The sequence below is a fragment of the Convolutriloba macropyga genome, unplaced genomic scaffold, assembly GCF_964194025.1.
Source record: "Convolutriloba macropyga unplaced genomic scaffold, txConMacr16.3 SCAFFOLD_605, whole genome shotgun sequence".
NCBI classification, from domain to species: Eukaryota; Metazoa; Xenacoelomorpha; order Acoela; family Convolutidae; genus Convolutriloba; species Convolutriloba macropyga.
Window position 1 is genome coordinate 15,098 of NW_027452738.1, and position 13,097 is coordinate 28,194.

The following is a 13,097-nucleotide window of genomic DNA, read 5'->3' on the forward strand; positions in this document are numbered from 1 at the left end:
GAGGACCGCCGACAGACCGGTTAGTGAGGACGCGGCCCGAGCCAGAGCCAGCCGGCTGCCCGCGTCTTTTCGTCCAGTGACGCCGGGACCGGCGGCAGGGGAAGTGGTGGAGCGCAACCAGCCCATCAGAGAGGCAGAGCTCAGCGCCATCAACCACAGAGTGGTGGCGGCCGTTCGAGGAGCATCCGCCAAAACCATCCCCATGTCCGATGTCGCGGCGGGTTTGTCTCGCGAGGAGGCTCAGAGCATCATTCGCGGGTACTTCCGTGACGAAGGGGAGACTTTGGAGGACTCCCGTTTCAAGAACAAGATCGAGGCTGGACTGCAAAAGGGGGGAGTGCATCTCTCGCTGAAGGAGTGTGTCCGGTTCGGATCAGAGATAGCGGGGATGGTGATCTCCGCTATACGACAAGAGCTGGGGGTGGACTTGGACGACCAAGTCGCTGTCCCCCAGGGGGCCGGTGGCAACACAACACCCGCCTCTTTTCAAGTGAGCGGCCTCGGGACAACAGAAGGACCCCGGGGAAAGTCTCAGGAGATCCGGGTGGTGGACGAAGTCACCTGGCCGATTGCTCGAGTGGACACGACTGGCGTGACCTTCAAGATGAACGGTGTCGTGGTCGACGACGTCGTCATGGACACGGGCAGCTCCTACTTCGCCATCATGCCGCAGAGCATGATCAAGGACTGGTCCTCGGTGATTGAAGACCCAGGTCTGCCGAGCACAGCCAGCAGCGCCCATGATGGGGACAAGGTGTTCCGCAGCAAGGAGAGGGTCAGGATGGAGCTCAACCCTGTGGTGGGCAGTGGACGTCTGATGATCGACACGTTCGTCCATTACATGCCAGGCAACGTTCCCGACCTTCTGATCGGAACTGGATTTTTCCTGGAGTATCACGCCCGAGTGGACGTCACAACCAACAGCCTGATCTACTACCCAGATGCGGTACAGGCGTATGTCCAGCCGGGACATGCCCCCAGAGGAAGGCAGTGTTCCTTCCCGCTCTTGATGATGCCGGGAGACCGTGTGGCTTACCGTCGCATTCAGCGAGCTACCAACGACAGGTACCAGAAGTGGTCTGGCCTGCAAGTGACTGCGGGAGCAGGGGAGGCTCATTTCCTGGAGGGTCGCCAGCCAGCGCGCCCGAGTACTCCGCAGCAGAAGGAGGAGACCAAGTTGGGGAAGCCGCAGTCCGGTGTTCTGCGAGGCAGCCGCAACGAGAAGGGCTGGTGGTGGCCTGAAGTGATGCCGAGGCCTCATCCGGATGATGACCCATACCTGCCGACCAAGTTGGTCGAGGAGGGGATTGAGCCCAACCCAGGACCGGTCAGGAGCAGCAGTGGGGAGTCTGAGAGCATGACGCCGCCCCGCAGCATGACCAGTGAGCCGACGCGAAGGAGGAGGCAAGCCAGTCACAGCCCGGGCGACAGGCGCCCGTCCGCCCGGTCAGTCGGAAGATCTGCGACGCGGACAACTCCCCGGGGGCGCCCGCGACCGTTCATGACGACAGTGATGACCCGGGAGGAAGAGCGGAACCTCTCAGAGTTCGGAGCCCCGAGGAACCGTCCCCCAGTCAGATCCAGATCAGACTCCTCCACCGGAAGGAGGGGGCGCAGTTGCCGGAGGAATGCCCCCGGAGGGAGGACCCTCCGATGAGGAAGGAGATGCGGCAGATTGGCCGGAAGGACACGGCGGGCCGCCAGGGCCCGGAGGCGACCCCGACCCTGATGATCCGGGCGATCCAGACGAGCCGGGTGACCCCGCGCCGCAGGGAGGTGCTGCAGCAGTGTCCGGACGAGACTGGTCAAGGGCAAACCACCTGGCTGGCGAGCTTCAGCACAGTACCCTGTGGGCCCGACTCCTCACGGGACGCGCCCCGCTTGGCCAGGGAGCCGTACAGAGGATGGCGAACGTGAACCAACACACTCTCACTCGCCAACAACATCAGACTCTTGTGCTGAACGCGCAGGAGAGAGTGCTGGCCCCGACCGAGCCGCTGATACAGACAATCAGGGCCATGGTGGGGGAGAGATTTCCGGTGGAGGAAGTACTGCGCCGATGCTGGCAAGACACGAGCACTTTTGCTCATATTGTCTTGCTCATCATCTACTTGAGCAGACCAGGAAGGGACGCTCCGTTGAGGAGCCGGCTGTTCAACTACCTTTCCCAGTACCTGTGGCTTCATCGGTCGCCAGCCCTCCATAGGTACTTGGCGAACCATCAGCAGTTCGACCGGCTGATGCGACCCAACTGGAGCGTTGATCTCACCGCTAGGAGTGTCCACGTGGTCGCTGAGTTCGAAGATCTCTTTCAGGCAGCCAACGGGGGAGATCTCACTCATTTTGGCGCCATGGCCAGATGGTGGGGGATCAGCGAGGAGGACATGAGCCAGATGGTGACTGAGTGGCAGGGACCAGACTGGAGCCTTGAAGTCCTGTACCCTGCACGCCCATTACCTATGGGCCCGATAGACACGGCTCAGTTTCAGCGGACCCATCAGCGTCATCTTCACCCAAGGCAGCGCCAGTGGAGCGTCGTCGATTGGGGCAACCAGGTGGAGGAACTCGTGTACACGGCACAGGGAGCCAAGATCTCCAGCCAGTGGGTCCGCCTGATGATTACAGATGAGCGAACCGCACACGCGGTTTTGGCCTGTTACAAGACAGGGTCCAGAGACATGTGGAGGGGAGAACCTAATGTCGGGGGCCACAGTTGGCTCCCGGGTAAGCTGGTGGAGCTTGACCCCCAGGAAGTCGGATGGCCGAGCAAGAATCCCCGCAGGAGGACTGCAAAGGAGATCTTGGAGGCGGTTCTGAACACCGACACCCAGTATGCGGACGACACTCAGAAGTTGAAGGTGCTGGAATGGCTCGGTGTCATGACCTGGGAGATGACAGCCGTGGAGAGACGCGACGATGGTTCCCTGGTCAGGGTCCATACGGCCCGGATCGTCCTGAGCGACCACGATTGCATCTACCTGGCCGCCAAGTTCAAGGAGCGCCTCGCGGGTAGCCGGATGGTGTGGGCATCCCTGGGAAAAGTCTGGGAAGCAATGGACTCGTTCCACCTGATGGTCCGCTCTTACCCGCCGGGTTTGAACCTTCAAGTGACGACGTACCCAGGAACCCCGGAGAACACCGGAGTGACCCAGGTGGTTAGGAACGTGTGGTACGTCCACCACCATACCAGGGACGCCGCCATCGACCACCTCCGGAGGGCCAGGAGGAAGGATGTGGTGCCAGCGAGTGACGCGCGCGGCAACGGGCAGCGACCCGAGTTAACCCCTGAGCTGTTAGGCGAGAAGGTGGATTGGGAGCCCGACCAGCACATCGACAACGAAGAGTATTGGCGCCACTTCGACAGTGGGAAGCCGTACTGGGCTATGGACGATGGCTGGGAGGTTGTCGTTCGTCCGCCAGATTACGAGGAGAGCGAGGCTGAGAGCCTCCCACACCCGAGGTGGAACAGTGGGGGACGCCGGAAAGCCAATCCGAAGAGCTTCTACGGGCGGATGGACAGGCCAGAGGCGCCAAGGTCACCGCCAGGACCGCCAGGGTTACCAGATGATGATTCATCTGACGAAGATGATGGTGGCGGCGACGTGCCAAGAAGTGAGGGCAGTTCCCCGCCCGCGCCGAGGCCAGAAGGCGGTTCACCAGGGGCGAGAGGGGAAAGCAGCCGGTCGGCTAAGCAGCCTCGGCAAGCGCCGCCTGGCGATGACCCGAAGGGGAAGCGCCCCAGGCAGGAGGGACTCAAGGGAGGCCCCAGGAGCTTCGCGACCAGGAGGCGGAGCCGCCGCAGTGGCCTGTCTAAGACCGGCAGGCCCCCTCGTCCTACAGCACGGCGCCAAAGGGCGCCCGACCGAGATGTTGAGGCGAGGCAGTCCTGGGTCATCAGGCGGGGCAGCCGACTTACCTCTGACGAGTGGATCCGAGCAGGGGTCCCACAGTGCGTCCAGATCATCCAGGGAGCCGCAGCTCCAGACCGGACGTATCGCCAGAGGACCGGCTATGCGCCTCCCCCTGTGGGGAAGAGCAGACCCAAGCAGACTGGATCAAAGGGGGCCAAGCCACGGCTGGAGGAGGCCACCGGCGGTACAGCCGTTGAGCGCCCGATCAAACGCTCAGTTCAAGCGCAGGGCAGCCCAGTAAGCATGGCGGCCAAGCCAACCTTGTCCCAGTGGTGGCCGCTTTTCAGCATCATGTGCTTCATCATCGGCTACATCGCCCCGCATCTTCCTCAGCTGCTCATCATGTCTGGAGACGTGGAGCAGAACCCGGGCCCGACAGGGGCACCCGTGGTCAGCCAATGGGAGGGAGTGTTGGCATCTCTGGAGGAGTGGGCGCCTACAGCGTCCATCGTGTATAGCCAGCCACCCCCATTTCTCAAATGGTTCCTGCCGTCATGCGGGGACGTTGAGACCAACCCCGGGCCACACTTATTAGACTCCATCACATCGTGCGTGCCAGACTCCGTGAAGAGTTGTGATCACTCGTCCTCAGTAGAGAAACAGATTGCAACAGATCAACAATCTGAGTCCCTCAGTCTGGGCCCATATGGGTGCATGATTGGACACGGGGTGCATGTGTGGCAGAGTGGTGTGGAGGTGCGCCGCGAGAGAAAGGGGACCATCGGTATCGATCAGCCTATCAGTTAGTTCCAGTCGGACCAACTGTATCCAGACGGGCTGATCAACTATGCGGTCAGAGACATCAGGGTGGTGGACCGGTACTTTATGCCGAGCGTGCCGATCACTCTGGTTGAGTCATGCGCGTTGACTATGGCCGGGCTGCGAGCGGCCTTGGAGGAGGGTGTGCATGTGAAGAAGTATGTCTATCAGGATACGTGGCATCTGGCGCGAGATTACATCCCACAGATGCTGGACGTGCTACATCAGCATTACCCCATTCAGCTCCCAAAGAGTGCCATCTCACGGGCATTGGAGGAACTCCCCATGGACCTGCACAAAACCACTCCCAGACATTGGGAAACGGTGGGTCAGGTGGACTTGTTCATCGCGGGCGGAGAGTGCCCACCGTTCAGCCAGGCGTCGGGAAGGGCCCGAGGGTATGAGGACCCGCGAGCGCATGAGACGCCGGCTTTGGTTGAGAACATATGTTATCTGTACGATGTTCAGAGAAACATGGGGGGGATTGGTTACATTATGGAGAATGTGCCAACAGCCGTGTTCGACCCAGTCAACCGTGCCATGCTGGGATCCCCAGTGGTGATGAACGGGGTGCCACTAGGATCAGTATCCAACAGGCGCACCGCCATCTGGCAGAATTTGTTAAGGCGACAGAGCCTATATCACAGATTCCAGAGCCGACCAGATAAGCCAGTAATCACCCTTCGGAAATTCCTGAAGGACTTCCCAGGGTGGTCTCCGCAGGAGGCGGTGGCTGATGTGACAGTCAAGTACAACGCCGACGGAGTCCACCGTATCCTGCCTAAAGCTATGGCTAGGCAGGACACCCACACCATGCGAGATTACCAGGGCAGGCCGGGGGCAGGAAAGCTGATCTTCAATGGCCAGCCTGAGCGCCCGACAGCTGAGATCAAGATCAGATCAGTGGGAGGAGACCCAAGGCACTTCTCCCACATTCCCGAGGAAATCCAACACACCATCATCGGGAAGTCCATCGACGTCAACATCCTGAGACACGTAATCAGGTGGGGGCAAGAGGAAGCTCATCAGGACCCGTTCCCGGGGCAAGGCGGTGAGCAGCAAGCCTGGTTGATGGACCCAGTGGCGGACGAGGCCAACGGGGGTAACAAGTTGGCCCCCACGGTAGTCTGCGCGCTGATGTATCTGGCGGCCTGGGCCCGGTCTGGGGGCATGTTAGGCGAGGCAGTGGCCAGGACGATCCTGTCCAGCGTTGCAGCCGCCACGGAGGCACCTTCAGACACACCGGCCTCATACGAGGTGGAGCCCAGCAACCCCAGAGCCGTGGACTGCGCCCAGGAAGGCGACTATGTGGAAGTCCCCTCAGAGAAGATGGAAGGGGTGTCATACCGCATGGGTACCACCCTTACCACTGAAGACCAGCAGATGGCCAAAGGGGCCATGGACTCCATGGGAGAACTGTGGAGTATGTCCAAGACAGATTTGGGCAGAGTCAAGAACTATGAGGCTACTGTGGATATTAAGGGTAGCCCTATCAGGCGGAAAGGCTACCGACTGAGTCACGGCGAGCAGGAATTCCTGGACGACTGGTGCCAGCAGATGTTGAAGGCAGGGGTGATCGAGCCATCCAACGCAGAGTGGGCAGCAGCTACTCTACTGCCGCCTAAGAAGGACGATGACGGTCAGTGGACAGGCCGCAGGGTGGTCCACGATTACCGCCCGCACAATCTGCAGACCGACCAGCTGGCATATGTGGTTCCAACCACACAGGAGATACTGCAGGAGACCGCCGGTCATCAGTGGTATACAGTCTGCGACATCAGGGGGGCGTACAACACGCTACCCATCCGGATGGACCATAGGGACAAGACCTCTTTCTGGGGGGTGTCGAATCTCTACAGATATACCTGCATGCCCATGGGGCTGAAGAATGCGGGTATCTCCTGGCAAAGGTGTATCGACTCCATTCTGCAAAACGTGCAACGAGACGCGCTAGAGGAGTTGAACAAGGTCAGGCGTTCCGAACAGGAGGAGCCCCTTTCAGAGTTGTCTTACAAGTCAGGAGTCAAGGCATATGCAGATGATATAGTCATCTACAGCGACGGGTCTTTCGCCGAACATCTGCTGATGGTCCTGGTGGTCTTCGGCCGACTGAGGAAGGAGGGCATCAAGCTGGTGCCCGGAAAGATGAGACTAGCCGTGGACCGCGTGGCTTTTCTCGGGCACTATATCTCCAAGGACGGCATTGCCCCCCAGATGGACAAGGTCCAGGCGATCAAGGATCTTGCGGCGCCGGTAGGAGTACCAGCGCTGAGGTCGTTCCTGGGGATGGCTCAGTACTACGCCCACTTCATTCCGAAATTCGAGGACATGAAGAGACCACTAACCCAGTTGGTCAGGAAGAACGTCAAGTGGAAGTGGGGCGAGGCTGAGCAGACAGCATTCGAGGAGATTAAGACAGCGTTGACTACCGCACCTGTCCTAGCCACTCCGGACTGGGACAGGACATTTTATGTTCACACCGACTGGTCCAAGAACGGCAGCGGTTATGTTCTCTGTCAGAAAGACGATGAGGGCAGGGAACGAGTCATCGCCTACGGTTCGTCAGTCAACAACGACGCCGAGGCAAATTACTCGTCATACGAGGGCGAGTTGACCGCGGTCCGCAAGGCGTTGAAGGCCTTCAGATACTGGATCGACCGCCGGCATTTTGTGGTAGTTACCGACCATCTTCCGCTGTATTGGCTGCTGACCACACCCAATTTGCGGGGGAAGTTTGCCAGGATGGCTGTGGAACTCTCAGAGTATGAGTTCACCATTCAGCACCGAGAGGGGGCAAAGCACCAGAACGCGGATGCGCTCAGCCGACTCAAGACAGTCCCTGATATGGGGGCAACGCTGCTATCTCACCGCATGGTGGAGGCACCGACATGGGTGCTGCAGCAGGCAGCATCGCAGGTTCTGGTGACTTGCTTGGCAACCCTCACGTTCATGACCAACACCTCTGACATCTGGAGCTCAGAGGAAGATGTTGAAAGAGTCAAAGGCGCGGGCCGAGCACAAGCGGACCTGCCAGAACATTTGTCCGAGTATGTCTGGGATGGTGAAGCCATGTGGCGACACATGCCGTCGGGATACAAATTACAAGTCCCGCCGCCCCAGCAGAGGAAACAGATACTACACAGGCTACACCAGGAGCACGGCCACATCGGGCGAGGGCGCCTTTATGCTCTAGCAACCCAGTGGTACTGGTGGAGAGGCCTGTACACGGACGTCAAGCAGGTCGTCGGGCAATGTTCAGCATGCGACCGGGCCAAGAACACAGTCACATTCCGGTCCCCTGAGCTGAACTCGCTACCGGTCAGACCGATGTTTTATCGCGTGTCTTTGGACTGCGCGTCCAAGCTGCCGAACACTAAGAGCGGATATGTCGGCGTCCTGATCATGATAGAGAGCATGAGCAAGCACGTCGAGCTCGTATCTCTGAAGAACATGACGGCAGCAACAATCGCGCAAGCTTTCAAGGACAGGATACTCCAGAGGGTGGGTGCACCAGCAGAGGTCGTGACAGACAATGGTCCGGAGTTCAAGGGAGAGTTCAGCCTCCTGATGAACAAGGAGAACATCCGGCATGTCTACACACCTTCCGACCATCCTCAGGCGAACGGAGCTGTGGAGCGCATTGTGCAGGCACTCAAGAAAGCCCTGCGCGCGTATGCAGCCAGCGACAGCGTCAAGACCAAGTGGGACACACTGATCCCAAACATCCAATTTGGATACAATGTCACACCCCAAGTAAGTACAGGATTCAGCCCGTACTACATCATGTACGGCAGACTCCCGCTATTCCCAGCACAGTACAGGGCACAATTCGAGGAGCCCATCAACCCAGAGGACTGGGAACAGCTGCACCATTTTATTGCAGAGAGGGCGCAGCTTTTGGCCCAGGTTATGCCAACCGCCATGGAGAATCTGATAGCGGCCCAGGAGAGAGACGCTAACAGATACAAGGAGCTGCGCAGCGGCGGCCGAAAGAGGGGCCAGGCCCGGTTCCAAGTGGGCGACTTTGTCTATTACAAGTGGCAGACCCGCACCACCCTGGAGTTGGGCGTCAGCAGGCACATCCTACGAGTCAAACGTGTGCTGCCCCATGATGTCCTGGAGTTGGAAGGCTCAGATGGGCGCACCAAGCGCGTGCACTCTTCCAACTGCCAGCGCTGCCGCGTTCCTCAAATCTACCGCTCCAACCAGACGGTGCAGTGGTCATGCCGATGCCTGTCGTGCCCGGAGGGAGAACATCAAGCTATCGTGTGTGACTCATGTGAGCAAGTATACCATGTGGACTGTTTGCCACTGGTTCCAGATTTTCCAGCGGATGCGAGATGGTGGTGCCCAGGATGCGCGCAGCGTTCGGCAGCACAAGCAGCCTTTCAGACTAACGCCATCATCATGGGATCATATGTTGACCCGTTCACATCCAGACACACTTATCAGTTTCGCCAGCCACACGAGGAACACCACGTATCGTTGGCGAAAGGGGGCAACGGTATGTCCTATTACGGGTCAAGGCCGACCGCCCACGTACCAATTAATGTGGTACGTCTGGTCAACACACTTCCTACGACAGCTGTCGTGGCGAGAGTAGCGACCACCAAGACAGGGGTAGAAAACCCCATCAAGACCCAAGAAACCCGCGGGAAGGGACGAGTACGTGACGGACGTTCCCAAGGTCCGCGGCCCAGCTGAAGACGAAGCGTCAGCTGGCTGTTGCTAGCTGCAACATTTTCGTTTTTATTTTATTTTCCTTGTTACACTGTTAAACTACATCGTGTACTTTACACAGTGTTTTGCTTTGCTATGTTTCACGCCTGCGGGCGAGTTGTTTGTTTGATCGTGTTTCTTGTGATAGAAATACTCCGAAAATAGTTCAGCCCAAGCAGAAGCTTGGAGACTGAACCTGCTTTCAGACTCATTGTGTTTCAGCCGGCCCAAGACTGCGTCCGGCAATCAGTTTGTAAACCTTTACCATTTCGTATGAGTTGCGGATCGTGATTGGGAGGAGAGACAATCCAGCGGACAGGGAGCGGAGCACGTGCGGAACATCATCGGCACGCGGAGCACTTACAGCGGTGAACCTCTCGCCCGCCCTTGCTTGCTTCGTTCCGAACGCATGTCTTCCCGCGGTGCTCCTGTGAGTGTCCGTCCCGTCGGTTCCGTCGATCATCGAACCCTGTTTGGGACACAATTCGTCGGGTAAAGGCATTTCATTCGATTGTTGGCCGAGTGTCGCGAGCGAGGCATCCTATCGCTCCATCAACAAAACCCCAAACCGTTTCGGGGACCAAGGTGTGCTATTGCCTGTTGATGTCGGCCATCGTTGCGTTCGAGTGACCTGTTTGCCAATCCCCATATGAATATGACGATGCGTGAAGTCGGTGACGCGATCCGTTCGGAGAGACTTGCGTGAGTGATCGAACGGCTGGCATTGGGATTCCATGGGCCCTACGTAGACGCGTGCACCGACCGGGTTGACCGACGGCCAGTAGCGAACAAACGCCAAGCGGTACCGACGAAGCGGTATTCCCCAGAGCGACCGCTATCGACCCGATCGAGGAGGCCAACCCGACTCGAACATTGAGCAGCAGTTTCCGTCCTTTAGGAACGAATCGATTAGATTTTCCAAGCTTCAGGCGTGGAAGACACGCCGATCAGGAAGATAGGTTCCGCACCTTCGCGGACAAGCACATCCCATCTCCGATTGGGGTGAACGCGGGCAGATCGTGCTTTCCCGCGACCTTGAGACCGATTCTCGACCGAGTAGCGGAACACCAAGGATTCCGCTCGAACCAATCGAGATGTTTGTCTAACTCACCGACATATTTCCTCGGTGATATCAGATCGGAGGCTGTGCTCTAAGGCAAGACACAGCTGCTACTGGTGATTGTTCGGGCCACCAACGGTCCCAAACAGTCCAGAGACAGGGCGATCAGCTCTTTCTACACCTAGGGTAAACCAACCCTACAACGTACGGTATGTCCTATTACGGGTCAAGGCCGACCGCCCACGTACCAATTAATGTGGTACGTCTGGTCAACACACTTCCTACGACATATATACTGTATTTATTGAAAATCAGTATACATACTGGGCATACTCGGGGTGACCGATGTACATACTGGTTGATAAGAAAACCAATATGTATACTGCGCGGATTCTACGGAGGAAGCTTGACCAGTATACATACTGTAATTTGTAAAAAAGAAGAGACATACTGAGCGCCCAGTATATATACTGGTCGAGTATGCACACGGGTCCCAACACCCGCTCCTACCCCATTCCCGCTCCTACCCACACACATCCCGTTCGGTAGGGAGGGGCTATATAAGCGAGAGCTTTGATGTCCTTAAAGTCCACGTCCATGGCGTGCGCCAGCGAATTCCTATATAGAGGACATTCCCAATTTCCTGATCCACTGGATAACCACATTTTTATCCTGTCCCGGTGAAAATTTGTGGGACACACGACTGCCCTTAGCCGCCGGAAACACCGTGAAACTGCGGCTCCGTGGCTCCCGCCGCGAGCACCGCGGACAGCATGTTCACCACCCGGACAACTCTAGGTTAAATTAGCCTGGACCTGTCCTGGGATGGTGTGACGGCTGGTGGGGGCTGTCGGTGTGTGTCCGACGATGTCCGATGATGGCTGCCGCTGCCTAGGTGACATAGGCAAGCAGGACACAAAACTCTCTTTCGAAATCTGCCCGCTGCCCCTAGGCGGCTTAGGGCACGGCGGCCATCATCGGACACATGCCGACGGCCACCGCCAGCCGTCACGCCATCTCAGGACAGGTCCAGGCTTTGACCTCGAGCTCATGTCCTGGTGGTTGAACAGGCTGTCCGCGGTGCCTGCGGCGGGAGCCGCGGAGCCGCGGTTTCACGGTGTTTACGGCCGCGGGGCGGCAGCCGTGTGCATGTCCCACAAATTCCGTACTTTCCACCGTGCGCGAAATCGGGAATGTCCTCTATACCTATAGGGCCTAGGGCGTCGGTTTCCTACGGTAGAGGTCCGGGGTTCGAATCCCGGATAATCCACTCCAACAACTATACTGTCCCGTTCGGCTGGGACCCGTTCGGCTGGGAGGGGCCATACGTACGGCTATAACCGCCGTCGACGTCCTGAAAATGAACCACGTTGGATGCCTAGCCGGACCTTTACCTTTACCTTTTAATTACTCATAGGGCCAGCTCCCGTGGATGACCATGTGGGGCCCTATTGTGACCATAACTAGGTTCATTACTGCAGTATGTATGTGTCGCGAAATAGGGTCCCACCACAGGCACCACACGTCTCGTCCGCTTCGATCGATGTCGATCCCCTTGCAGATCAATATTATGAAACCTCTGACACATATTACCTAGAATTGCCATAGGTGCTACGCCACATGGTTTCTAGGCATGTCCCTTGGTGGACAGCTAGCCCAAAAGGCAGCAATAAATGCCATAGCTCCTTATCCTTCCCATATTGCTCCATGATCTCTCCCAATTAAGTGCTCTATGCCCACAACACCATTTACAAATAATTCATTGTTGCACAGAACACTAAATTGTTGCGAAATTGGGCTAATTGTTTGGGGGGAAAACAAGGTCCAGCTGCGTGCAACATAACATTCAAGGACCCGGTGGCCGTTTACAGACAATACATACTAAAGCCAAATAGCCCATGCACAGCCCGGCCTATATACCCCATAGCCTCATGCAAGACATACATAAGCACCCTTGGGGGGGGGGGGGGGGGGGGGTGTCTCGAACATCATGCCCCTTAGACGTGGCCATTAATCCTGCAAATGCCATACAGCATGAACTTTATTGGAGTAGTGTAGTGGATCCCTACCACGGCCGTAGGCACCCTCATGCGGCTCATATTACCCCCGTGATAGCACGACAAGCTATACATCAGTACGAGTATACTCCCCTGCTGACTCTGGGTCATGTACTACAAAGTATATACAATAATGAGCGGGGGCCCTAACTAATTCGGTATATAATAATGTTCGGGTAATAATAATAGGGGCCTTTCGGTCCCTCTGTAACACCCCCTTATAACGATCCCTCTATAACATTCCTGCCTATTTTCGGGAGAAAACGCTCGTGAAAATCGCGAATACAACCAGAATAGTCCGGCTGTCCAGGCCGAATCCAGCAGACAAAATCCTTGAGACACGTCAGCTCGAGGATTGAATATAGCGGTTTTCCCCATTATAGCGGGTTGTGAGATTCCTCTATAATTCCATAACTTCTCGAATTATGGCGGGGTCGTATAACACCCCGCTATAATCTCCTGCTATAATCGTGGAGCTCGGATCTCCTTTGGTACCCTACCCTGTAGACCCGTAGGCCGTACTCCGTAGGTAAGGTACCTACCGTGCCGAATTTCAAACGTACTATTCAAAATATTATTATTATTAAAAAA